The sequence below is a fragment of the Equus quagga genome, chromosome 6 (assembly GCF_021613505.1).
Source record: "Equus quagga isolate Etosha38 chromosome 6, UCLA_HA_Equagga_1.0, whole genome shotgun sequence".
NCBI lineage: Eukaryota > Metazoa > Chordata > Mammalia > Perissodactyla > Equidae > Equus > Equus quagga.
In genome coordinates, this window is record NC_060272.1 from 105609837 (window position 1) to 105637412 (window position 27576).

Sequence of the window (27576 nt, forward strand, 5' to 3'; positions counted from 1 at the left end):
ACAAAAGAGGAAACTGAGACCCAGAGAATAATGTGACTTGTCGATTTCAAGAAACCAACGATCAACCCAGTCAAGGAAAGATTCTCTGTCCCCCATGCAAGTATTTTCTCATCCCACTACATGGCTCCCACAAGGAGAGGACCTCCACTATTGATGGAGTCAGAGGAAGATGTTGTAGGGGAGGAAGACATTTCCTCTTCCCAAATGGGGGTTCGTCTGGCTGGAGAACAAATTAAATTCACATGAGACAGAATAGCAAGAGAAAATTAAACAAAGCTTCATGAGGAACCGAAGAAGTGGGGTGCACATAGTGGTTATATACCCCCAAACAGGGTGTTTCACATGTGATTGAAATGTCCCTCACACAATAGTCACAAGATTGCCGTCAGCCCAGCGCTTGATGGACACAGCAGGTAGTGGTCTGCTATCTCGGTGGGCGTAGCAGGAGGCAAGTCTATCTCTGGAGCTGGGCGGTCACAGGTGAGCGCAGCAATCAGTTCCTAGCCTAAGGAAAGATGCTTAATCCTTAAAGAAATGCCAAAGTTGGGAGGGGGAGGGAAGTCAGTTACAGGAGGTTACCAGAGAAGCACAATAAAATGCAGATTTAAGTCCTTGCCTTTAGTATTGACTAAGATTTTCTAGAGAGAAGGTCATCTCCTTTCTTCTTCCTGGTACAGAGAGGGAGGCACCTTTTACAGATAGAGATTTACCTTACAAATGTAAACGTGTCCTAACAAAGGGCGAGTTCCATTCCTCAGAGCCTCCTTCCCTGTCCCAGTTTATCAAAAGCAATCAGCCTCAAATAATCCTCATGCCAAAGAGACATATCTTGGGGTGGCCAATTCCAGGTCCCCACAATGTCATTTGCTGTATCAGTCAGGATCCAGACTGTGCCTCATAGATTTGCTGAACGACAACTGCACATCCTTTCCTTGTGCTTGCTTTATGCAGAATAATTCAACCACCTTTTCCATCATTAGCTGCTATGCAGACCGAGCTGAGGAATGCTCATGCTGATTTATTAGTCTCTACTGGGCTGTGTTCCACAGAATTTTCAAGCAAAGGAGAGAAAAGATTTCCATCAGCTAAGAAGTTGTGTGAAGCACAGAGGTTAAAACAACATCTCCCCTGAATAATACATTTAAAAAGTCACCCAAAGCATGTTATTCAATCTGGCACCCAGATTTAAAGATTGCCAGATGGCCTACCCAGGCCTCTGAGGAAGAAATATCACATTGCTCTTCCTTTCTTTTTCTTGCCTTGCACTGATAATACCACAACTGAGTGGAGAACCACAGAACTGGAGCCTTCGATTATACCAATAACTAACGGTAAGATGTTCAGGCTGAATGCTCCCTCTATACCTGGAGCCAAGACAGCATTTGTGGATGTAATATTAAATTCCCTAAGCATTTTTAAGAAAGCAAGAAACCTCAGGAAGAGACCAAGAAAAAGGAGGGGTTTCGAATTCCTCCCAAGGTGAGTTTTTGGGACCCAACTATGCGAAGGGCATGATGAAGCGTAATCTACCAAATGTGCTCTCTTACAAATCCAGATGGACTTTCAATTCCAGCCCCAGGACCACTCTGAATTGTCCCTGCCTCATGTTTGGTTTAATCAATTCAGTTCAAAGATTATGTATCAAGAAGAAAATGTTCTGCTCTATATTGCACTACATATGATGTGATACTGATGTGGATTAAGGATGCCCCAGCTAGAGAAGCCCAAGGTGACCTGGCCTACATGCCAAACTTTTTATGGTATGAATTAGGACCGCCCCAGGGAGCGAAGCCCAGGGCATCCTCACCTACATGCCGATCTATATGGCCAGATTTGTATCTAAAGTTATATGACCGCACAATAACCAGACCCCATCTGCACTGAAATCATTTAATGACTTTTTACATCATCTTTTCTTTTCTCCAGTAAAAATAAGTCACGTACCCATGCCTTATAAAATTAGCCCTAACCCTCAACTGAGGGCAGCAGCAGGAGCTCTGACTGCCCGTGGGTCTTGTCCCCACGCACCAGCTCTGCCTGCCCATGGGTCCTGTCCCCATGCCAGCGGGGGCAGCAGCAGGAGCTCTGACCGCCCGTGGGTCCTGTCCCCACGCACCAGCTCTGCCTGCCCATGGGTCCTGTCCCCATGCCAGCGGGGGCAGCAGCAGCTGCTCTGCCTGTCCATGGGCCCTGTCCCCATGCCAGCGGGGGCAGCAGAAGCAGCAGCAGCAGGAGCTCTGCCTGCCCATGGGTCCTGTCCCCATGCCAGCGGGGGCAGCAGCAGGAGCTCTGCCTGCCCATTGGTCCTGTCCCCATGCTATTCCACACTATTCTCTAAATAAAAGAGCACTACTGCCAGATCTTGAGAGTCTAAGAAATCTTTCTTTCGACTCCTGGGCTCACCGACCCCGCATCATTTCCATCATAAATATGAGCAGGCAGAGTCCCCACCCTTGGTAGGTTAGTGAAGGTGATAGACATCTCCACAGCCAAAAATAATAGCTAATGTTGATGCAGGGCTTACTTGTGCCATGCATTATCTTAGGTGCTTTATACATATGAATTCATTTAATCACACAACATCCCTATAAGGTAGGCTATACTTTCATTCTATTTTACTAATGTGGAAACAGAAGCTAGGTGGTTTGCCAGTGGTCACTATTATGGGTTGAATTTGTCTCCTCCAAATTAATACGGTTGAAGTCTTAATCCCTAGTACCTCGGAAGGTGACCTTATTTGGAAATAGAATTGTTGCAGATACAATTAGTCATGCTGAAGTCATACCGGAGTAGAGTAAGCCCCTTATCAAATACGGCTGGTCTCCTTATACAAAGGGGATATTTGCACACAGCTATGCAACCAGAGAGAACACCATGGAAGATGAAGGCAGTGATTGGGGTGATGCCAGCAAACCACCAGACACCAGGAGAGAGGCCTGGAACAGATTCTCCCTCACGGCCCTCAGGGGGAACCAACCCTGCTGACACCTTGATCTCGGACTTCCAGCCTCCAGAATTGTGAGACAAGAAATTTGTGTTTAAGCCACCCAGTTTGTGGCACTTTGTTATGGAAGCTCTAGGAAACCGATACACGCGTGGTAAAGGAAAAGGAAAGGGAGACGTTTGTCAGTGCTTCGTCACTATCTCTGAGGCAGCTCTGGCTCCTGGAATGGAGTCAAGATCAAGAGACAGGCCTTTCTGGAGATCAGTTATGGAACAAAGCTCCCTGCCAATTAAGGCTCACTAAGAGATGGATCCCATATTACTGTTCCCTACACTTGCTATAAAGACTCAATCAGACTCCCCTTCAGGATTGTTGTCACAATAAGGTTGATTCCAGACACCTCAGCCTTTCCCCCAAAACAGCCACACGCATTCGTTTTCTCAGAAGGTGTCATTTACCACAGTTAGAGTTCCAGGCCTAAAATGCAATGCTGATGGAGAAGGGGAAATTCAGTAACACGAGCATAACCCAACTGATCAATCAACAAGGGAAAGTGACAATTATTACTTCTTCCCTGTTTTGATTGGAAAAGTAGGGGGCATTGGATGCTGGAAGCAGGAGTAGGGTTCACAACAGAGATGGATGCAGCACATGTGTATGAGTGCAAGCGTGTGGGTGTATATGTGTGTGCACGCACGTGTGTGTACGGGGAGATGGCTATAAGAACGGTGCCTGGAGACACAGCAGTCAGATTTTTAAAAATTCTGTCTGGTATTGGCCTTATTTACCTTCAACAGGGGCATTTTGGAAGTATTTTGGTTGCACTCACATATGCACGCTGCTGGGCTCCCAAGGATTTATGAAGATTTCTTTTGTGACTTCATTATAAAGGCGCTTCCTTCCCAAGGGATCCATTCATCAAGGTATCACGGTGGTGTGCTTCCTGCCTTTGGCCTTGCCGCGAAAGCCCTTTCAAACAAACTGTGCACAGCTGCAACGCAGAGCTCGCCGCCTCGAGCACATGAATTAAATTAAACATCATTCAGTAAGTATGAGAAACAGGCTGTCAAGGCATTAGGAGGAACAGTGAAAAATTCAGTCAATTTGTCCTGATCCTTCCTTGACATAATCTGCATATTTGAAGCTGTTGGGATCTGGTTGGAGTGAAACATTTCTCCAAGAGAGGGGCTGTGTCTTATTCTTCTAGAATATTCCCTAGCCCCAAGCCAGGGACAGAGTAGCATTCAGAAAATGCATAATGCAGAAGACTTCACATTATCACCATTTCCTCGTTGTCTTGCAGGTGCAACCTCATTCCAGAGTAACAAGCATCATTTCTAGGCTTAACACTAAACAGTTTTTGTCATTGACTTACTCAATTTGCTGGTAACCTTTTGCCTATTTATTGCAACTTTACTTTCACCTAAGCAAGTATGTGGAACAATACTGGCCTGCCACCAGCATTAATTTACCCTAGTAAATAATGAGGCTTTTTATTCAACGTGAAAGGAATAATAACAGCAATTAGCATTTGGACAATGCTGTACAGTTTACAAAAGCCTTTCATACACTTTCTCTTAGAGTGAAGCAGGTAGGTATTCCAGCTCTTGGTTGAGTTCACCTGTGCAGGACCTGCTCTTCCTGAGAAATTCTTACTTCCCTTTTCTGATCCTGCGATGCTGGTGAGGCTGCCCATTACAGCCAGCTTCCCCCAGCCCGGCCTCAGAAGTGGGCACGTGACCCAGCCAGGTCCAGGCAATCACAGCACTCCCATTCCTCTGACAATGATGATGAGCAGGATAGGCAGCTAGACTAATCAAGTCCTTCCCCAGGATTTTTTTCAGTGTGACCTGGAGGAGAAGGTTACTTGTTTTCTGAGTCACGGATCTGAAAAAATGTTATTCAGGGGCTGCCAGTGGCCTTCCCCTCCACCTCTAGGTGGACTGTCTATAGCAAGAGAATAAATCCTACATAGAGGGAAAGAAGCAGAGGTAAGGAGGGGGAGGGGAAAGGAGAGAGAGAAGGAGGAAAAGAGGGAGGTGGGGGGAGAGAGAACCTCATTTGGATCCCTAGCCAATAAATTCTCTTTTTGTGAGCCAATAAATTCTCTTTTCTCTTAAGCCAATGTGAGCTATCCTTCTGTGATTTGCAACCAAAAGCCTGACCAACAGATTTTACAAAATTAGACTGATTTTTGAAGTTGAAGAAACCAAACTGTCTTCCTATCATCCACAAATATTCTCTTCCCTTCCCCTGTGTTCCATTCACACCAGGCTTGGTCATAGGACTTACCTTTAACAAAATAAGCCATAGCTATGGACATGTATGTGAGCATGTATATTGTTGTTAGGCTTGAGAAGTTGGGGTCTTTTGTTACTGTAGCAGAACCTTGCTAAAACACCTTGCCTATCTAACAGATAGACCTATATTAAGGCTACAGCCAAATATCAACCTAGGCCATTTGAATCCAAATCCTACAGTTCTTGTTTACACTATGCCGGGCTGCTTCTAGCAACCTGAAACTCTTCAAGTTTCCCAGAGCATCTCCGAAAAATAAAAACCATATCATCAAAAACAAAGCAAAATACCACAGTCTCATGGCAAACTCTGGGTAGTGCCAGGACAACTGCTCCAAACAATGACAATGATAATGCTAAGAACAGCTAATCCGAATGTCCACTAAAAAGTAAATGAGAGCAGGGCCCTGGGACGTCTTGCTCGCTGTTACATGCTCAAAAGTTAGCACGGTGCTTGGGACTGTGTAAAGCTCAATAAATTATCTGTTCAATGTTAAAGGGAACAGTTACTATTTGCAGACACTATGCTAAATGCTTTACCATACTCTCATTGTGTTCATTTTACTCACAGAAATGTATTGTCCACCTCCTATGTGCCAGGCCCAGTTGTAAACTCTGGGGACAATCAGGACAGCAGACTGGGTCCCTGCTCTCTTGCCACCTATGTCTACAGTAGAGTTTCTTACCTCTGTAATATTGACACTTTGGGCCAGACAATTTTTTGTTCTGTTCTGGGGGGTCTCTCCTGGGTATGTTAAGTGCTCAGCAGCATCGCTGACCTCTACCCTTTTCCCCCCAAGTGACAACCAAAAATATTTCCAGACATTGTCAAACGTCCTCGGGGAGGCAAATCACCCCAGAGTGAGAACCACTGGGCCGGTGGTGGGAGACAAGCAGGCTCTGGATTTGAAATATGTTAGGGATAAAAGTGCCATCAGTAAACATAGGGCAGGATAAAGGAACAGAACATGATGCAAAGGGAGGTGCTTCTTCAGACTGGTCAGAGATGACCCCTGTTCTAAGTCAACGTTTGAAGCGAACTGAATGGACGAATGGAGCCCTGTGGCTGCCTGGGGGAAGAATTCTCCCACAAGGGGGAACAGTCAGAGCAAGGCCCCTGAGGCGGAAGTGTGGTTGTTTTTGAGAAGAGCAAAAAGGCCAGACGGGCTGGAGCAGAGTGAGCGGGGAAGCGTGGTGGGAAACGGGGTCGTAGAGGGAGCGGAGGCCAGTGTGAATGGTCTTGCAGGCCACACAAAAGCTCTGGATTTTATCCAGAGAGGAATGGGACGCTGCTGGAAAGTTTCCGTAGAGATGTGCCTCGTTCTGACTTATACTTTAAAGAATCGCTCTGGCTACTATGTGGAAAGCAGAAAACAGAATACGAAGGAGAAGGGCAGAAGCAAGAAGACTAGGTAGGAGGCTGCTCAGCCTTCTAGGTAAGAGACGGCTTTGCCTGGAGGGGAGTGGGGAGCAGTGGATGGATTCTGGATCTGTTTTGAAGGTAGAATTTACTAGATTTGACGTGTTGGATATGGAGACAGAGGAAAGGAGTTGATAACTGAATGTACTATCATGAATATGCTCATTTTACAGATGAGGAAACCAAAATGCAGAGTTTAAGTAGCTTGTGCAAGACCATATAGCTACTAAGTGGTAGAGCCAGGCCTCCAACCAGACACTGATTCCAGAGCCTACACTCTTAAACTCTATGTTACATTGTCAATCACAGGCATGGCAGCATAGGTGGGGGGAGAAGACACAGTCACCCATTTTCTTCCTACATAGCACCCATCAACCTCTTTCAGGTTCCAAGACATCCAAGACATGCCCATATAGTCATAATACAAAAACAAGCAAAGAAAATGACAGAACTGATCCTTTTCATCACTAGCTCTTGTCAGATCCATTTTGATGCAAAAATAATGGATATTTAATTCTCACAAAAAGCTGAAAAAACTCAAAATTACCAAGAAAATTTATTTGAAATATATATTTACACTAAATATAGTTTACAACAAAGCTCACCCCAACGGTATATATTGTGCTAGTAAAAAGCATCCAGATATATAAGACATTTAAACAACTTATCATCTGAGATATAAAGACATACTTTTACAAATTTTTTTGGAGCACTGTTTACAGGTATGCATTACTCAATCCAGTTCTGCATAAAATTTCTCCAAATTTTATAAGCCACTTTTAAGATGCCTTACATAATAACAGAAGATAAAAGCCACATGTCAGTGAGAAATCCTTGTTCTTCCTGCTGTAGTAAAAACGCCTGAAATGATACATAGAAACATATAGCAAAAAACTATATAGCATATATTATTGACAATGCAGAGAAAACATTATTGATGATTTCAAGAAACAATTCAGAAAAAATGTGCTATGTGGAAGGTTTGCTACATACATCTGTATTAAATGCAGATGTTTCTAAAAAGTTATGTTATATTCTAGATTCTGTTTCAATGACATACCAGAACAACTGCTTTTCTGAGAGTCAGCTAAAGGATGAACTGGATAAGATTCATGATCTTTAATAACGTCAATGTTTCAGGGGAAAACTGTGTACGTGTAACCACTGATAGAGCAGTAACTTTCAGGGGAATTTCTAAAATTTCACACAAGGAGAATGTTTCAGAGAGTGCTCCACATGTGAAGTTCATTCACGGCATCATACATCAGCAAGTTATTAGAGACGAATGGTTTAACTTAGAGGTCTGCATGGTTGTATGGGATGTCATCAATGTCAATAATTTTATATGTTTAAAAAAAAGCCTTTAAGAAATAGTAGACTGTTTACACTACGTTGTAATAACATGAAGATGTCCTTGAAAATCTTCACAGCAATGAGCCTTTACTGGTTATTTCATAGCAAAGTACTGAGAAGAGTTGCTTCACTTACAGATAAATCATGGAATTTTCTGGTTAATGACAAGAGTTGTAATTTACTGAAATTTTCTGTGATGACAAGTAGCTGTCAGGATTATTCTACCTAGCAGGCATTTTTGAAAAAATAAACTTAATTTTCCCTTCCAAAGTAAAGATGACTTTTACTAATGAATGAGAGAGGAACTATTTTTCGAAAGAAATTCAAGCTATGGAAAGAACATTTTGAAAATGCTTTTTTGGGCTATTTCATTGTTACATGACTTAGTTTCTGAAAATGATATAAAAACTCTCATATCTGCAAAATTTTAAAAACTTGGGAACATAATTTTCCAATTTTTAAAAAAACTTTCCAAAAGAAGAATTTTAGATAATTTTAAACCTACTTCTTAAAAAGGTAAAAATGTAACACTTTCTGATTAGTTTGTAAGATCTTCTGATTGACATCAGAGAAAAGAGAAATGTGTTAACTGAATTTCACACGTGTTGCACAATGGTAGAGGAGATGAAAAATGAGCATTATGATTTTTTTTAGCTAAATTCATTTGGCCTTTCTTCCATTTGAATTTACATATTTTTGTATGTTTTCTACCCAGCAGTAACATCCCTCATAACCATGTATCAAAATACATTTAACATAGAACCAGACCTTTAAATCACATTATCACCAAATATTAAATCAATATTTCAAGTCACATAACTCTGTAGGTTTTCATGTGTCTTTAGTGAAATATATATTTAAAAATATTGTTGATTTTCATCCTTATCTTTTCTTCCCCTTTCAATCATTTTATTTCTGGTTCTTATATTATTGCATGAGCTAAGACTTCCAGCGCAAAGTGAATAGATGTTTACCTTTGTATTTAAAAAAAGCACGTTTATTGAATGTTTGTTGAATAATTTACATACAATGAAAAACATTCATTTTAAGTATATAGTTTAATGTGTTTTAATAAATATATATATATACCCACGTAACTACCACCACAATCAAGACATGGAAAATATCCATCGACCCCAAATTCTCTTCATGCCTCTTTACAGTCAGTCCTGAGCCCTTCACCGTGCCCATCATCCCCCAGCCTCAGGCAACCATTGATCTGCTTTCTGTCACTATAGATTCATTTTCCCTGTTTTAGAATTTAATTTGAATAAATTAATATGCTGTTTTGCATCTGGCTTCTTTAACTCAGCGTAATGTTTTTGAGATTCATCCATAGCTATGTGCATAAGTAATTTATTTATTTTTATTGCTTAATAGTATTCCATTGTTTGGATATACTACCATTGGTTTGTCTTTTCACGTGTTGATGGACATTTGGGTTGCTTCCAGCTTTTCATCTACAAATCTTTGTGTCAATACATATTTTCATTTCTCTTAGGTAAATGCCAAGGGGTGGAATTGCTGGGTCACAGAGGGAGAGCATGTTTAACTTTATGAGAAACTGCCTGATTGTTTTAGAAAGTTCTTGTGTCATTTGACATTCCCACCAACAGGGTACGAGGGTCCCACTGGCTTTATTGTCAGAGTTTTAAGTTTCCGCTCTTTGTGGGTGTATAGCGGTATCTCATGATTTCAACTTTGGAGTGTGTTTCTGATATAAATGATAGATAGTTTTCAAAATAAATCAGTGTGTGTATGTTGATGGGATAACTAAAAATGTTTACCAATCATGGTACACAGCCAGAACCTCTCAGACACATGTACACAGTAATGACCAGTTCTCCGCCTTAAATGACGGCCACTCCAATGTCCAGGAAGCTGCTTTTTTACCTACCACATTATGGAGGTTTTGAGGTTTAAAATGTTACATTTTTAAGAAGAGTTTCGAGAGGAGAAAGAACAATTTCCTGCTTTCAGTTCTAAGTTGGCTACCCGGAGCAGAGGCTACCTGTCCCCGGGGGCAGTGGGAGGCTGTGCATCACGTTTTCGCTCCAGTATTGCATTCCCCATGGTGCTAGCTTGGTTTCACCCGTGACCGAGGTTCATTTGCACAGAGGGTGACCCTAAAGAAAAACACATTTCCCCTCCCAGCATTGCCCCAGGAGGCAGCTGCGCCCCAGCAGTTTCTTGGGCCCTTTACTTGCCACTCACACTAAAGTTTAGGGACACTCGTCCATCATTTCACAGCTTGTTGGCAGAACGGCAGCAGCACAAATACCAAGAAACCTCAGCAGTAAGGCTGTTTCCAGCAAGTCAGATGCCCAGTAATACGCGCAGTGGGGTAGTTTAATCAGAGAATCGTGCGGTATTATTGCTTCTGCCTGAGAGGAGCAGACTTTTTTCTTTTCAAGAAAGCTCCTTTCAGACAGCTATTAGGTTGTTGAATGAGGAACTGCACAAAAGAAATGCCGGCTCCTTGTGATCTTCCAGATCATTAAAAAGTAACCCAGGTGGCAAAACCAGTTATCATTTCCTCAGCTACAGTAGATGAAAGAGCAAGATGGGACACCAATCTGAGGCTACATGATGGCCAAACCATGAGCCCAGAGCAAAAGAGGATTTATCAATTCCACAAAAAATAAGGAATCAGAGTGATTACTTAGCATGCTGCCGGGAAGCCAACCTGTTGATTTGAGTGAATTTTTGCTCTTCAGAAGTTGGTCTGGTCTTAAAGAGTCTCACACAGCCAAACACAGATCTTGATGTTTTTTCTCTCTTGTGGGATTTCCTATAGGGTGAAACTCTTGAGCTACCTGGAACTGGCTGGGAAAAGCAAAGTTGGGGTGGGAGGTGTGAGTGTAAAGCAAATTCGCCACGAGGGTTGAAGGGAGTTCTAAGACATCAAGACATTGCTAGCAATGATTAGTAATCAACCTTCTGAATGCTTTTTTAGTTTCACTCCCCGGGAGAGCTCAAATGATGCCTTTCCTATTTGGGCAAATTTAAATTACGGTCTGGTCCACCTTCCCTGGTCTGCTTGCCAAGGAAATCTGTGGCCTATTCACAAGTCCCCTAAAATGTGGAGCTGCCATGGCAGAAAAATGCTTTAGGTCAATAAGCACTTTCTGAAAACATGCTGCTTCTCTCCTCTAATGCCCAGAATCAAATTGGCCCTTAAATAGGGTCCAACAACAGCTATGCACAATGGGGGATGATGGGAGTAGAGAGAGAAACAAGAAGGTGAGTGGCTGTGAGTTAAGAATTTGGCTTGAGGAAAGTAAATTTTGGAAGCTGCAAACCAAGCTAAGGAGTTGCTTGAATTATGGTTTAAATACTGAGATGGAGACGCATCGAATTGGAAAAGAGCACATCTTCCCACGGCAGAGGAAAGACAACCGTGGATTTGGGCAAACCTCTTAACTTCTCTAAGCCCCCTTTGTAAATTGAGGAAATTGGAAATCAGTTTCAAAAGGTTTTTTTGGCCTCGAGATCCTTCTTCAAAAACAAGATGATTCAGAAGCCCAATAAGTACAACAGATAAAAGAAGTGTTGCTCTCCTAACCGTCAGGGAAATGCAGATCAAAACCACAATGAGGTATCACCTCATATCTGTCAGGATGATTGTTTTCAAAAACTGGCAAAAAGATAGCAAGTGTTGGTGAGGATGTGGAGAAATTGGAACCCTTATGCACTGTTGGTGGGAATATAGAATGATGCAGCCCCTATGGAAAACAGTGTGGAGTTCCCACAAAAAATTAAAAATAAAACTACTATATGACCTGGCAATCCCACTTCCAAGTATACAGCCAAAAGAAGTGCAATAAGGATCTCAAAGAGAGGTGTGCACCCCCATGTTCACTGCAGCATTATTCATGATAGCCAAGACATGGACACAACCCAAATGTCCATTGACAGGTGAATGGATAAAGAAAATGTGGCGTATACCTACGTGGAATATTATCCAGCCTTAAAAAAAGAAAGAAATAGTGCTGTTTGCAACAATATGGATGGACATTGACGACATTATGCAAAGTGAAATAAGTCAGACAGAGAAAGGAAAACACTGTATGATCTCACTTATATGTGGAAACTGAAGAAACAAACAAGAATCCCCACCACATGCATAGAAAAAGAGATCAGATGTGTGGTTACCAGAGATGAAGGGGGGAGGGGGAATTGGAGAAAGGCGGTCAAAAGGTACAAGGTAAATAAGTACTAGGGCTGTAATGGACAGCATGGTGACTATAGTTAACATCGCAGTATGACATATAGGAAAGTTTTCGAGAGAATAAATCCTGAGAGTTCTCAACACAAGGAGAAATTTTTTTCTCTTCTTTTTATTGTATCTATATGAGATAATGATGTTAACTAAACCTATTGTGGTAATCATTTCACAATATATGCAAATCAAACCATCATGCTGTATGCCTTAAACTTATACAGTGATGTATCTCAACTATTTCTTAACAAAACTGGGAAAAAAAGAAAATTGAGGTTAAGAATAAAGGCATACTTTTTAAAAGTCAGAAAACAAATAGAAAAGATGACAATCAAGTTGTTTTAACCGAGTCTCAATGATGTGCAGAATACATTTGGTATTAAGCTTTTAGTCTTTCTGGCTATTTCCTAAATTGGACGTAACAAAATTTATCCATCACAAAAAAAGGAGTATTGTTCTCACTTCAGGGGGCTTGGGGCAGGTGGGCGCACTGGTGCTGTTCAAGCCTTCTCTCTCTAACTTGGTCCCTGAAGGGTCTCCTTGGTGCGTCTTTCAAAAATATGGTGGGAAATCCTTTTTAGGGGCTGTTTCATCTCTGATGTTATACCTAGTGGTTCTCAAAGTGTGGTCCCCTAATCAGAAGCATCAGCATCAACAGAACCTGTTAGATATGCAAATTTTTGGTCCACATCCCGGTCCTTACTGATCAGAAACTGTGGGTGGGATCCAACAATCTGTGTGATGGAAGCCCTGCCAGGGATCCTGATGCATCCTTGTTTGAGAGCCAAAGTGCTGTTCCCTGATGCTGAAGTGGTGGTGTTCCCTCTGAACAGTCACCAGTACAGAGACCAGACGAGGAAGACCTGGCGGATTTGGGTCAGCAAGGGAAGTTCCTACTGAGGAAAGGACTGAGGAACAGCTATGAATTTCTCCTGAGGACTGGATATCAGAGAGCTACTTAACACACTGCCTTGCCCAGTCTACAGAAGCCGTGACAAGAGCTGGGAAGGATGCAGCGCCTCTGCATCTTGAAATGTTTTGGTTTTAAAAAAGAAGTAGTAACGAAAATTTCAAAATGCAATTTACACACACTTGAAAAATACGCTCTGCCTGGCCCCATGCTTCCTACAGTTTCCTGGTGATCCTCCTTCCATGATATTTCTTTGGTTGATTTGTACAGAGACATGGATGAAATGAGGCCTCACAAAGATACTGATAATAACCATGATGACAATAATAATAATGGCTAGAGAATGTCAGGCACTGTGCTAATTTTTATATCAGTTTTCTCACTTAATCCTCATAATATCTTTATGAGGGACTACTATTATCTACAATTTTATAGGTGGAGAAAGGTCAAGTAACTTGTTACGCTAGGCAGAATAATCCCCCTCCTCCCCAGAATGTCTACATCCTACTCCCTGAAAACTTGTGAATATGTTACATTATATGGCAAAGGGACTTTACAGATGTGATTAAACTAAGGATCTTGAGATGGGGAGGTCATCCGGGTGGGCCCAATATAATCACAGGCATCTTTATATGAGGAAGGCAGAAGGGTCAGAGTCAGAGAAGGAGAAGTGATGATGAAAATGGAAGTCAGAGTGATGCAGCCAGCAGTCAAGTGATGCGGGCAGCCTCTCAAGATTGGAAAAGGCAAAGAAGGAATTCTCTCCTAGAGCCTCCAGAAAGAACACAGTTCTGTGATACCTTGATTTTAGCCCCACAAGACCCATTTCAGATTTCTGACCTCCGGAAGTGTAAGGTAATACATTTGTGTTTTTTTAAGCCACTAAGTTTGAGTTCATTTGTTACAGCAGCAACAAGAGTCTAATACACTTGTCATGGTCACATGGACACTTGTCAAGCTCACACGGCCATTAGGCCATGGATCAAGGATACAATCCCATGCTGTCTGATTTCGGAAGCTGCATCATCGATTCTAACACAGGCAAAGGTGTTTAGGGCCTGCCCCACAGGGAAGTGAGTGTTGAGTGAGATGAGGAGGCACTGATATTCTCCCCCAAGTTGCCTTCTTGCCTCGTCAATCACTAATCCAGTTACGAGAAGGGCTCTTATTTCCTGGGTGGGGTTTTCTGGCAAGTGGGGTGGCATTCCACATGGACTACTTTAAACTGCTCCTCTGTTAAGTGTGTTCTTAGCTGATTTTACCAATGGAGGAAGTTTTCCTTCTTACATAGCAGACCTGTCTGCCTGTTTAAGTGCTTCATAGTAGGTTCCTTGAGAAGAAAAAGATGGTTTTCCTCCTGGCTCCTGGAGGAACTACCTACAGGGATACGTGCTCCAGCTTCTGGTCACACACATTCCCCTATTCACCTTCAAGGGAACCACTAGTCTCTGCTTACCTGGATGTTCAAGAAGGAGGTGGCAGTGAGGGCTTGTGTCTCACAAGCCGTGTCCCATCTTCATGACCTAACTTCTCCAAGGTTCTTCCTTATCTGTAATGTGGGGATGACATTATCTGGTCCAAGCACCTCACAGACTCTTCCTGAAGAACTGTGAGTTTATAGATGTGGAAATGCATCCTAAATTCTAAAGCTTCAGCTATGCAAAACGCTTATTATTGTTTCCTTAACCGATTCCTTATTGCCACCTTTTAACTTCATTGTCAGTGCAAAAATAAAAAGTGTTGATGGGCTGGATGAGATTTTGTGACTCTGGCATTTGGTGTCTGGGGGAGAGTGAGGAGGAAGTGGAAGTTAGCTGTTGAAGACACTAAAGAAATTGAGAAAAACCAGAGCTCAAAGGGTTGAAATCAGGAGAAGCTCACATTAGAAAACGTCAACGTATATGCTCTTTCTAGTGTTCAAGATTAAAACTTAGAAGCACTTTTTCAGTAATTGGCCTTCAAAGCATTCGTGAAGAGATTATCAACACGTTTAAGGTGAAGAATCCCAGGAGATCCTAAGGGTTTCAAAAACATCAATGTTGGCAGGAAGAGGCAAAAAATGAAAAGAGGAGCATGTCACTTCTTTTCATCCTTTAGGATTCAATTCCAATCCCACCTCTTCTCTGAGGGCTTCCCTAACCAGCCCAGCTGGTGGGAACTGTTCTCGTGGTGGCACTTCTCATCTCTGCCATTCATATGCACTTGGCATTCACTGTTGTGTATCAAGAATTTCACTTGCTTGAAATCCAGTTGGATTATAAACTACTTGAGGGGGAGAGATCATATCTCATATGTACTGTGTGTCCTCACGGGGCTTAGAAGAGTATAAAGCACATCAGAACTGTACTTAGTTTCTAGAAAGTTTTTGCTCACATCTGAAGGGCACATAACAAATCACCCTGTGGCCTTGCCTAAGCTTTTTTGTATCATCCACTTGCTCCATCACGTCAACTCTCTGTCTTGATGTACTATTATACCTTTATCTTTATTCTCCATCAGCTTCCTGTCTGTAGCCCAAAGTTAGGATCTTGAATCTTGATCTTGTAGTACTTTCTGTGGTGTACCATACAGAGCCTTCCTTCAGGACCAAGGCACTCATTCCCCCAGCTGCCAGCGATGTTGGCAGATGATGGCTCTCAGCTGAGTCTTGTTCTACGAATTTCCCTCAGCCCAAGAGAGCCACCTTCCCAAAGTTACACCCCATCCTCAGAGAGTGTACATAAAAAAAATTGTGGCATATAAAGGCCCTCACCTCAAGGTGGTTCAACTCTGTTGGGTTGTCCCAGCTCAAGGACTCCCAGTGGGATTGGCTGAGCCCTTTATTCTGACTATATTGCGCTTAACTCCTCCTCTACCTAATCCTATCCTGCTTCCTTCACTTCCTCACAGCTTAGGTTCCCGAGAGCCCTCTGTGATAAACTCCCGGCATGCAAATCTCTGCACTAGAGTCTGTTTCCTAGAGAACCTATTCTATGACAGATCTTACACACAAATAAGGAAAAGATAAACAACGCCCACAGCAAGGGGGATGGGGGAGTGCTGCCTCACCTCATGTCAAGCTGGTCTAATTGGCCATGGCTGCCAACACCTGGTAGTGAACACAGCCAACAGCTTGGCCATCACATGTCAGAAAAGTGAAGTTTGGCCACCTCCATCCTCTCCATCAGTGCTGCCCACTAGGACGTTCTGTGGTGATGGACATATTCTGTATCTGCACTGTCCAGTATGACAGCCATTAGCCACTTGTGGCTACAGAGCATGTGAAATGCAGCTAGTGTGATCAAGGAATTTAATTTTTAAAAATTAATTTATATTTAAATATGGATGGCCACATGTGTCTAGTGGCTACCATATTGGACAGAGCAGCCCTAGATTATGAACCCAGCAGGTCTACAAAGGCAGTGTCACAATAGGTCCAATTCCACCTGCCTTTACTTCCACCACCCCACCTAGAAATACTTGGTCTGACTGCTTAAAAGTCATCCTAATGAGGCATTTATAGGAACTGTATACTAGTAAACTCTAATGATTAAGCGGCCCAACAATGATCACGAACATTGTTAAATCTAAGTGCCAGACAGCTCTGTTGTAACTTCAAGTTGATTACAACACATACATCTATTCACGACTGCTTATCCTCATACTCTTTTATTCTCCTGGCCCTCCAAGGAATTTATTATCTAGATGGAGAGACATGACATGTGTTTGTGTTCAACTTTAAATTAAGGAATACCCCCCTCCCTGAGTGTATATGTATATAAATTTGAGTAATGCCTGTTTCTTTTTCATTTGGTCTGTCTGATGTGGGGACTTTAGCTTTATGTTTCATATATAAGAAAGGAAAAAGAGAGTGAGAGATAGCTGCCACTTTGAGGTGTGCAGGTGCACAGGCTGGGAACCCATGGGAGACCTTTAGTTCTGCCCTCTTCCTTGGACAAAGATGATCTCTTATTACTGACCCAGAAATGTCAGATGGGGCCCAGGGTGAGAGCATATGGCTGCACCTGGGCAAGTTCATGACCATCTTGCAAAAAATGAGACAAGGTGCATGCCCTCCAGACAAGGAGTCATTTGCATCATCTTGCCATCTGAGGTCAGCCCTTACAAAATCAGCTTGAGCCACTGAATGCAACTGAAATTGAATTCAAGGCAATTGGAAAATATTCTGTTTACTTAAAGCCCAGAAGCCTGGCGTGAGGAGAAGAATCCAGGGACAGGCGATGGTAGTTAAATTTGTACATTTTTCTTTCTTGTTGCAATTTTACCTTTTCCGAGCAATTTAATGAAGACTCCAGAGGAAAGAATTAAATGTCTGCTGGTTCAATTACCAAATAATGAAAAGGTCGAAAGGAAAACCATGCACTGTGTGCTGAGCTGCTATAAAAACCTATTCTTAGAGTGAAAATCTTTTGTGTGCTGTTCACACTTGCATTTTGCCACGCACAAATTGTACAGATGACTGTCAGTGTAAGAAGAAGAAACCAAGAGCTGGTACAGATTGTCCTCTGCAAGGGTGAAAGGGCCTAGCCCAGAGGGAGCATTTCATGACACCCACAGCAAGAGCCACAGTTTTCCTCAGGAGGGACAAGGCTGATGTTAAATCTGTCCTATGAGAAGATTCTAATCCTCCTTGGCTCTGAATGTATTTTTCACCAGCCTGTCCTTTGGGCCCCATGCAGGGGAGGCGAGATGCAGGGTTAGGGCTTGGACATTTCAAGGACTCCTTGCAGTCCCCACAGCATTTGGAAAGCCCCCTACCCCAGCTGTACACAGAAAAGAAAGATTAAGGAAACACAAAAATCCTGTACAGAAGCTACAACCAAAGATAAAATAAAACTACGGTGCTTCAGAATTCATTAGAACATTGGGTTTAATGCTTTAAAAATCAAGGCTCCCTGGCAATACCATGCAAGAAAAGAGACAGTTAAGAACAGACTGTTCTCGATTTAACTACCCATGGTCGTCTGTCTGCTCATGCTGGGGCCTCCCCAACACCTTTGGATCAGCAACATCCAAAGACTCAATGGATGAGTCATTGCACAGCTTCTTTACAATGACCTCAAAGTTCTTTTTTTCTTATATAAGAGAATAGTCTCGTTCTTAGGAAATACACACTGAAATGCTTAAGGATAAAGGGCTGTGATGTATATAACTGGCCTATAGGAAAAAGTGTGTGTGTGTATGTGTCTTTATCTACACGTACGTTTGTAGTTGTTAGTGCCCTCAGTTGATTACAACTCCTAGTGACCCTGCATACAGCAGTGCAGAGCCCTGCCCGGTCTTTTTGTGCCATCCTCTCACCTTCCAGCACTGTATCAAACAATGCTCCGCTATTCACTGGGTTTTCATGGCCAATTTTTTCAGAAGTAGGTGACCAGGTCCTTCTTCCTAGTTTGCCTTAATCTGGAAGCTCCAGTGAAAGCTGTCCACCATGGGTGACCCTGCTGGTGTTTGAAATACTGGTGGCATAGCTTTCAGCATCACAGTAACATGCAGCTGCCACAGTGTGACGACCAATAGATGGGTAGTGTGGTTCCCTCACCAAAAATGAACCCAGGCCTCGGGTACCTATATGGGTACATATATGTGGGTGTACATATTTGTATGTGTGTGTGTGTGTGTGTGTGGTGAGAGAGGAGCAAGAGTATATGATAAAGCAAATGGGGTAAAATGTGAACGATGAGTGAGTCTAGGTAAAGAGAATTTGGGTAGCTTTCAAACTATTTTTACTTTTATAACTTATCTATAAGTTTGAAATTATTTCCAAGTTTTAAATAGTTGAATAGTTTTAAATACTTTAAAAAGTTTTACAATTTTAAGTTCTTTCCCTTTTCTTCTTCTCTGTATCGGTTTTTTGCTAGAAACCCTTATAATTATATGGCAGCCACCCTCTGGGTGGAAGCGTCCATGGCAGTAGCCCCACTCTGCGAGAAGGCAACAATCCTGCTGATGTGTTTAATCAAGACGAGAATTCTCTTGGAGAAACCAATCACACAGATGGTTCTAGAATGACTCCTCCCATGGTGTGCTGGTGATTACTGAGATTTTATGCTGGGGATGGAGAGAGGACTGTGGCTAGGAAGTACAAGACTACCTCTAGCTAATTTCTTCCTCTCTCCACTTAAAATACTATAACCAAGGGTATTAGGTTTTTAAGGTTTTAAAAATAACTATCTAATGTGTTTCAAACCACCTTAAAAATATGTGAGAAAACAAACTATATGAGAAAAAAATCTCTAAATTATTTATTACTTTTGGGTGGGGTTGAAAATAGTTTACATCATTGTGAAATTTCAGTTGTGCATTACTTCCTGTCTGTCACCACATAGGTCCTCCCCTTCACCCCCTGTGTCCACCCCCCAGCCCCCTTCCCCTGGTAACCACTGAACTGTTTTCTTTGTCCACGTGCTTGTTTATATTCCACATACGAGTGAAATCATCTGGTGTTTGTCTTTCTCAGTCTGGCTTATTTTGCTAAGCATAATTCCCTCCAGGTCTTTCCATGTTGTTGCAAATGGGATGAATTTGTCTTTTTTCTGGCTGAGTAGTATTCCATTGTGTGTGTGTGTGTATACACACCACATCTTTATCCAATCATCAGTCGATGGGTACTTGGATAGTTTCTACATCTTGGCTATTGTGAATAGTGCTGTGATGAACATAGGGGTACATATGTTACTTTGGATTGTTGATTTCAAGTTGTTTGGGTAGATACCCAGTAGTAGGATAGCTGGGTCATAATGTACTTCTATTTTTAGTTTTTTGAGGAACCTTCATACTGTTTTCCATAGCGGCTGCATCAGTTTGCATTCCCATAAGCAGTGTATGAGGGTTCCCTTTTCTCCACATCTTCTCCAACATTTGCTATTTTTAGTTTTAGTGATTATAGCATTTTAACTGGCATAAGGTGGTATCTTAGTGTGGTTTTGATTTGCATTTCCCTGATGATTAGTGATGTTGAACATCTTTTCATGTGTTTATTGGCCATCTGTATATCTTCTTTGGAAAAATGTCTGTTCATATCCTCTGCCCATTTTTTGATCAGGGTGTTTGTTTTTTTGTTGTTCAGTTGTGTGAGTTCCTTATATATTATGGAGATTAACCCCTTATCGGATATATGATTTGCAAACATTTTCTCCAAATTGGTGTGTTGTCTTTTGGTTTTGATCCTAGTTTCTTTTGCCTTGCAGAAGCTCTTTAGTCTGATGAACTCCCACTTGTTTATTTTTTCTTTTGTTTCCCTTGTCTGCGAAGACATGGTATTCAAAAAGATCCTTTTAAGTTCAATGTCACAGAGTATACTACCTATATTGTCTTCCAGAAGTTTTATGGTTTCAGGATTTATCGTCAAGTCTTTGATCCACTTTGAGTTTATTTTTGTGTATGGCATGAGATAATGGTCTACTATCATTCTTTTGCATGTGGCTGTCCAGTTTTCCCAACACCATTTATTGAAGAGACTGTCTTTTCTCCATTGTATACTCTTGGCACCTTTGTCGAAGATGAGCTGTCCGTATATGTGCGGTTTTATTTTTGGGCTATCAATTCTGTTCCATTGATCTGTGTGCCTGTTTTTGTACCAGTACCATGCTGCTTTGATCACTATGACTGTAGAACATTTTGAAGTCAGAGACTGTGATGCCTCCGGCTTTGTTCTTTTTTCTTAGTATTGCTGTAGCAATTTGGGGTCTTTGGTTGCCCCACATGAATTTTAGGATTCTTTGCTCTATTTCTGGGAAGAGCATCATTGGGATTCTGATTGGGATTCCACTGAATCTGTAGATTGCTTTGAGTAGCATGGACATTTTAACTATGTTTATTCTTCCAATCCATTTGCATGGAATCTCTTTCCATCTCTTTATGTCATTATCTATTTCTTTCAACAATGTCTTATAGTTTTCATTGTATAAGTCCTTTGCCTCCTTAGTTAAATTTATATCTAGGTACTTTATTCTTTTTTTTGCAATTGCAAATGGAATTGTTCTCATTCTGTAAGCTCGTTATTAGAGTACAGAAATACAACTGATTTTTGTTAGTTGATTTTGTACCCCACAACTTTACTGTAGTTGTTAATTATTTCGAATGGTTTTCCAATGGATTCTTTAGGGTTTTTTATATGTAAGATCATGTCGTCTGCAAAAAGTGAGTTTCACTTCTTCACTACCTATTTGGATTCCTTTTGTTCCTTTGTCTTGCATAATTGCTTTGGCCAAAACCTCCAGTACTGTGTTGACTAAGAGTGGTGACAGAGGGCATCCTTGTCTTGTTCCTGTTCTCAAAGGGATGGCATTCAGTTTTTCCCTGTTGAGTATGATGTTTTTTGTGGGTTTGTCATATACGGCCTTTATTATGTTGAGGTAATTTCCTTCTATCACCATTTTGTTAAGAGTTTTTATCATAAATGGCTGTTAGATCTTGTCAAATGCTTTCTCTGCATCTATTGAGATGATCATGTGGTTTTTATTCCTCAGTTTGTTGATGTGTTGCATCACATTGATTGATTTGCAGATGTTGAACCATCCCTGTGTCCCTGGAATAAATCCCACTTGATCATGATGTATGATCTTTTTGATGTATTGCTGTATTTGGATTACCAATATTTTGTTGAGGATTTTTGCATCTATGTTCATCAGTGATATTGGCCTGTCATTTTCCTTTTTTGTGTTGTCCTCGTCAGGCTGTGGTATCAGAGTGATGTTGGCCTTGTAGAAAGTGTTAGGAAGCATTCAATCTTCCCTAATTTTTTGGAATAGCTTGAGAAGGATAGGTATTAAATCCTCTCTGAAAGTTTGGTAGATTCCCCAGGAAAGCCATCTGGTCATGGACTTTTATTCTTTGGGATACTTTTGATTACTGTTTCAATCTCTTTCCTTGTGATTGGTCTATTCAGATTCTCTATTTCTTCTTGATTCAGCTTTGGGAGGTTCTAAGAGTCTAAGAGTCTATCCCTTTCCTCTAGATTGTACATTTTGTTGGCATATAGTTTTTCATAGTATTCTTTTATAATCCATTGTATTTCTGTTGTATCCATTGTTATCTCTCCTCTTTCATTTCTATTTTATTTATCTGAGCTTTCTCTCCTTTTTCTTTGTAAGTCTGGCTAGGGGTTTGTTTATTTTATTTATCTTCTCAAAGAACCAGCTGTTTGTTTCATTGATCCTTTCTACTGCCTTTTTTGTGTCATTAGCATTTACTTCTGCTCTGATTTTTATTATTTCTCTCCTTCTGCTGACTTTGGGCTTTGTTTGTTCTTCTTTTTCTAATTCAGTTAGATGTCATTTGAGATTGCTTATTTGGGTTTTTTCTTGTTTGTTAAGGTGAGCCTGCATTACAATGAATTTCCCTCTTAATATGGCTTTTGCTGCATCCCATATGAGTTGGTATGGTACATTTTCATTTTCATTTGTTTCCAGATATTTTTTGATTTCTCTTTTTAATTTCTTTAATGATCCATTGGCTGTTCAATAGTATGTTATTTAGTCTCCATATCTTTGTCCTTTTCTCTGCTTTTATCTTGTAATTAATTTCTAGCTTTATAGCATTATGATCAGAAAAGAAACTTGTTATTATTTCAATCTTCTTAAATTTATTGAGGCTTGCCTTGTTTCCCAACATATGGTGTATTCTTGAGAATGTTCCATGCACACTTGAGAAGAATGTGTATTCTCCTGTTTTTGGATGGAGTGTTGTATATATGTCTATTAAGTCCATCTGGTCTAGCTTTTCATTTAATTCCACTGTTTTCTTGCTGATTTTCTGTCTAGATGATCTGTCCATTGATGTGAGTGGAATGTTGGGATCTCCTATTATTGTGTTATTATGAATGTCTTCTTTTAGGTTTGTTAATAGTTGCTTGATGTACTTGGGTGCTCCTGTGTTGGGTACATAGATATTTATGTGTTATTTCTTCTTGATGGAATGTTCCTTTCATCATTATACACTGCCCCTCTTTGTCTCTCTTTACTTGTTGTATCCTGAAGTCTACTTTGTCTGATATAAGTATCCCAAAACCTGCATTTTTTTTTGTTTGTCTTTAGGTTGGAGTATCATCTTCCACGCCTTCACTCTGAGCCTGTGTTTGTCATTGCATCTGAGATGTGTTTCCTGGAGGCAGCATATTGTTGGGTCTTGTTCTTTAATCCATCTCACCACTGTGTCTTTTTATTGGAGAATTCAATCCACTTATGTTTAGGGTGATTATTGATATATGAGGGCTTAGTGCTGCCATTTTATCACTCATTTTCTGGTTCTCCTGAATTTCCTTTGTTTCTCACCCTGTGTATTTTGGTCTACCAGTAGAGTCATGTAGTTTTTTATGTTGTGTTTCTTTATTTTCTCCTTAGTTATTATTTGTGTCTCTTTTCTGCTTTTTTGTTTAGTGGTTATCCTGAGGTTTGTATTCAAGATCTCGTGGATAAGGTAGTGCCTTTTCTGATGGCCTCTAATTTGCTTAGACTAAACTGATTCAGTCCCTTTCCTCTTCCCTTCCTAAGTTGTTTTTCTCACATCTTATTCCACCTTGTGTTATGAGTTTGTAGTTAAAACGACAAGATTATCTTTGTTTTTGGTGTTTTCCTTCCCTTCATCTTTAATGCTATATTTGAGTATTTGCTAGCCTGTTCTGATGCTGTCTACCTATTTAACTCCTTACTCTGTAGCTTTGTAACTCCTTTCTCCCTTTTTTTTCTTATGTATGAGGGCCTTCTGGAGGATTTCTTGTTGGGGGTGGGGCTCATGGCTACCAACTCCCTTAGCTTATGTTTGACTGGGAAAGTTTTTATTTTGCTATCATATCTGAAGGACATTTTCATTGAATAGAGTATTCTTGGCTGAAAGTTTTTGTTCTTCAATGATTTGAATATGTCATTCCGTCTCTCCTAGCCTATAAGGTTTCTGCAGAGAAATCTGCTGAAAGACTGATAGGGGTTACTTTGTAGGTTATTTTCTTCTGCCTTGCTGCCCTTAGTATTCTTTCTTTGTCATTCAGTTTTTCCAGTTTCACTACTATACGCCTTGCAGTAGGTCTTTTTACATTGACATATTTAGGAGTTCTGGCAGCCTCTTCCACATGGATTTCCTTCTGTAGGTTTGGGAAGTTCTCTGCTAGTATTTCTTTGAACAAGCTTTCTACTCCATTCTCCTTCTCCTCACCTTCTTGAATACCTATAGCTCTTATGTTGCATTTCCTAATTGGGTCGGATAGTTATCAGAGACTTTCTTCATTTCTTTTTAGTCTTAGTTTTCTCTCCTTCTCTCTCTGGAGCATTTCAACATGTCTATCTTCGATTATGATGATATCCTCCTCTATGGTGTCTGCTAGAGCATTCAGGGAATCCATATTTTGTTGTATTTCTTCCATTGTGTCTTTCATCTCTAATATTTCTGCTTGATTCTTCTTTATAGTTTCAATCTCTTTTGTGAAGTAGCTCCTGAACTCATTGAATTGTTTCCCTACATTGTCTTTTACCTCATTGAGTTTTCTGATGATAGCTGTTTTGAATTCCTTGTTATTTAGATTACACATTTCTGCATCCTCAGGACTTATTTCTGGATACTAGTCATGTTCTCTCTGATCTGGAGATCTAATATAGTGTTTGACATTGCTAGAGGGAGTTCTGTTCTTTCGCATCCTGGTGTTATTTGGTTGCAGTTACTGCATATCACCACTGGGTGGGGGTAAAGAGCCATATATTCTGAGCCCTCTGCTTTCAGTCAAAATCCCAGGGGCTGGAGCAGCACTGAGCGGGTGGGGGGAGGGGTGCCTTCTCCTGCATGCTCTTGGGGTTTTCTCCCTCTGCTCTCCTGGGGTGTTGGCTTGATAAGGTCATCCCCCATGAAAGCTTTTGCCCCAGTAGAGGGCTTCTGTCTAGGCTGCAAGGTCTCTTGGGAGTCCTTGATGTTCCCACAAACGAAGATCCCCTCCCCTGTTCCTTCCCTCTCAGAGGCATCCGGTGGTCCTGGATCACAGTCTTTAAGGAGAGGGAGCAAAGATTTCTCTTACCCTATTCCACCTTCTCCAAGGGGGGCTCTAGTCTCTTTGCCCTCCATCTATGGCTGCATGGGTTATTCCAACATTTTTTTTGTTGTGTTTGGGTGTCCTCTGTTGGATCATGGATTTTTGTTGTTGTTGTTTATTGGAGGGGAAAGATTTCTGAGAGACCTCACTCCACCATGATGCTGATGTCACTGACTATTTATGCTACTTTTTGGGGAGGGGGGTGTCTGATACAAGAGACCACAGGATCAATCTCTTATTAGAATAGAAGCTCTTTGAATACAGGAAGAGATCTTAATCATTACTGTTTCTCCTATATTCACCAGCAAACAGAACTTGGGATACCAACTGAATGAAGACATGTTTAAATGAATGAGCAGCATCTGAGACAAAGTCTTACCCTCAACTCCTCATCCTTAAGAATGTATTTTAAGATCTATTAAAATTTTTATCATGGCATTCTCTCTCTGTAAGTTTATATTCTCCTCTTCTCTTTTCCTATTTAGAATTCCATATTTAAAGTTTACTAGTATCATAAAGAAAGAGAAAAGGTGAGGTACAAACTGGGAGAAGATATTTTCCACAAGTATAACTGAATAGGATTAATATCCAGAACAAATAAATCATTCTTACAAATAAATTAGAATTAGAAAAACAATTCAAAAGAAAAATTGTCAAAAAACTTGAAGAGGCATTCCATGGGAGAGAAAGCACAAACAGCCAAAACACTTTGCAAAGATGCTCAAAGTCATTAGTAAGCGGGAAATACAAATTAAAACCACAAATATGTCATAAACAACAGATTGGCAAAAATTCCAAAACCTGACAATATCGAGTGCTGACAAAGTTGTAGAACAATGGCACTCTTATTTACTACTAGAATGAGTAAAAATTGGAACAACCACTTTGGAAAACAACTTGGCATTTCAGACCAGAGTTGAAAGTATGCATGGCCTATGACCCAACAATTCTACTGTTGGGTGTAGCCTGAGAAACTCTAGCAAAGATGCAATGAGGAGTGTGTGCAAGAATATTCATAACAATACTTTTATAATGGAAGCCATCCAAAGTCTGCCAACAGTGCAGTGGACTAACAACTTGAGGTTTTTCATACAACAGAACACTATCCAGCATTGAAGATGAATAAACAGCTGTATGCAACAAGAAAATGACCCTCAGGAACATAATGTTGGGTGAAAAAAGCAAATTATAGAAGAATACACATATTATGATCCTATTTACTGAAAGTTCATAAAGGATTCATTTTTAGAGATAGAAACATATGTGGTAAAACTATGAAGAAGAATAAAAGAAAGATAAGCAAAAATTCAAGATAGCAGTTACCTATGTTTAGCGCAGAAAGGAGAGGTGATCAGGATAAGACATATGGATCTTTAATGGAAATGCTAATGGCCTATTTCTTAAAAGACGTAGCAGGCATACATTCATTATATTGTTATTCTTTACACTGTATACATTTTTCAAATATTCTTTTGTGTGCACCCAATATTTAATAAAAACAACTTTTAAGAGTTGGTGAAGAAGCAAATGACAAAAAATATTTTATCCAAGACTTGTAGGAAGAAGAAAATAAGAGTGCAAAAACATGCCAGCCATAAGGTCCTGGCAGTCTTTCCTTCTAAACATGCCACACTGACTGGTCTACTTGTCTCTGGTCCCTCTTTGCTCGCCAATCCAAAACCAACCAGAGCTGTCAGCTAACAGTTGTCCCAGGTTGGAGGAAAGTTTCATGATGTTCATCCAAAGCAGCAGCCAAGCTTTCCTCTCTATCTGTCACCCTATCCCTCATTAAAATTCAGGCCTCCTCCAGGTGTGAATGACAAGCACATTAGCCTCTTCATGCACGTGCACACGTGCATCCCATCCCTGCAGCTTGATTGGGTTATTATTATATCCAAATATTACTGAAAGCCATGATTACCTGACTCCTACTTTAATTTATTCTCTAATATTTGTACACATTTCATCATGATAATAGAGCACTATATTTAAAACAAAGCATCTCCTGGTCCTCCAATCAAAACCTGAAATCTGAAAACGCTCCTTGAAACACACACACTTGTCTATGCTCCTCCAACTACAACCACGTAGCAACAGCCCCTTAAACCAAAAGTAAAATTTAAAGTGAATGGTGCGGCTATTGTCAGTACAGTACTTGAGAAAAAAATAAACCTAGATCCAGGAAATCTGACTCCTCCCCTTGGTAGGTCATTACTGATAAGAAAACATCCATCTCCCCAAGGCCCACCTGCCCGTGGATGAGGAGGAAGGAAGCTCTATTTTCAATATCATGAACATTTTTATAATCGTTTTCATATCAGTTACTACAGTGAGATCGGGCTCTTTCAGCAGGAACATCCCAACAGGAAAAAAAATCAGACTGGTAGAAAAAAATTCTTCCAAATGACCCATCT

At 40.9% G+C, this 27576-nt stretch overlaps 1 protein-coding gene across 8 annotated transcripts in view; it reads right to left on the bottom strand.

The window, feature by feature from the left end:
- Positions 1-27576, bottom strand: part of LOC124240600 (histone-arginine methyltransferase CARM1-like) — a 249880-nt gene that overhangs the window by 60084 nt on the left and 162220 nt on the right. The window lies entirely within an intron of this gene.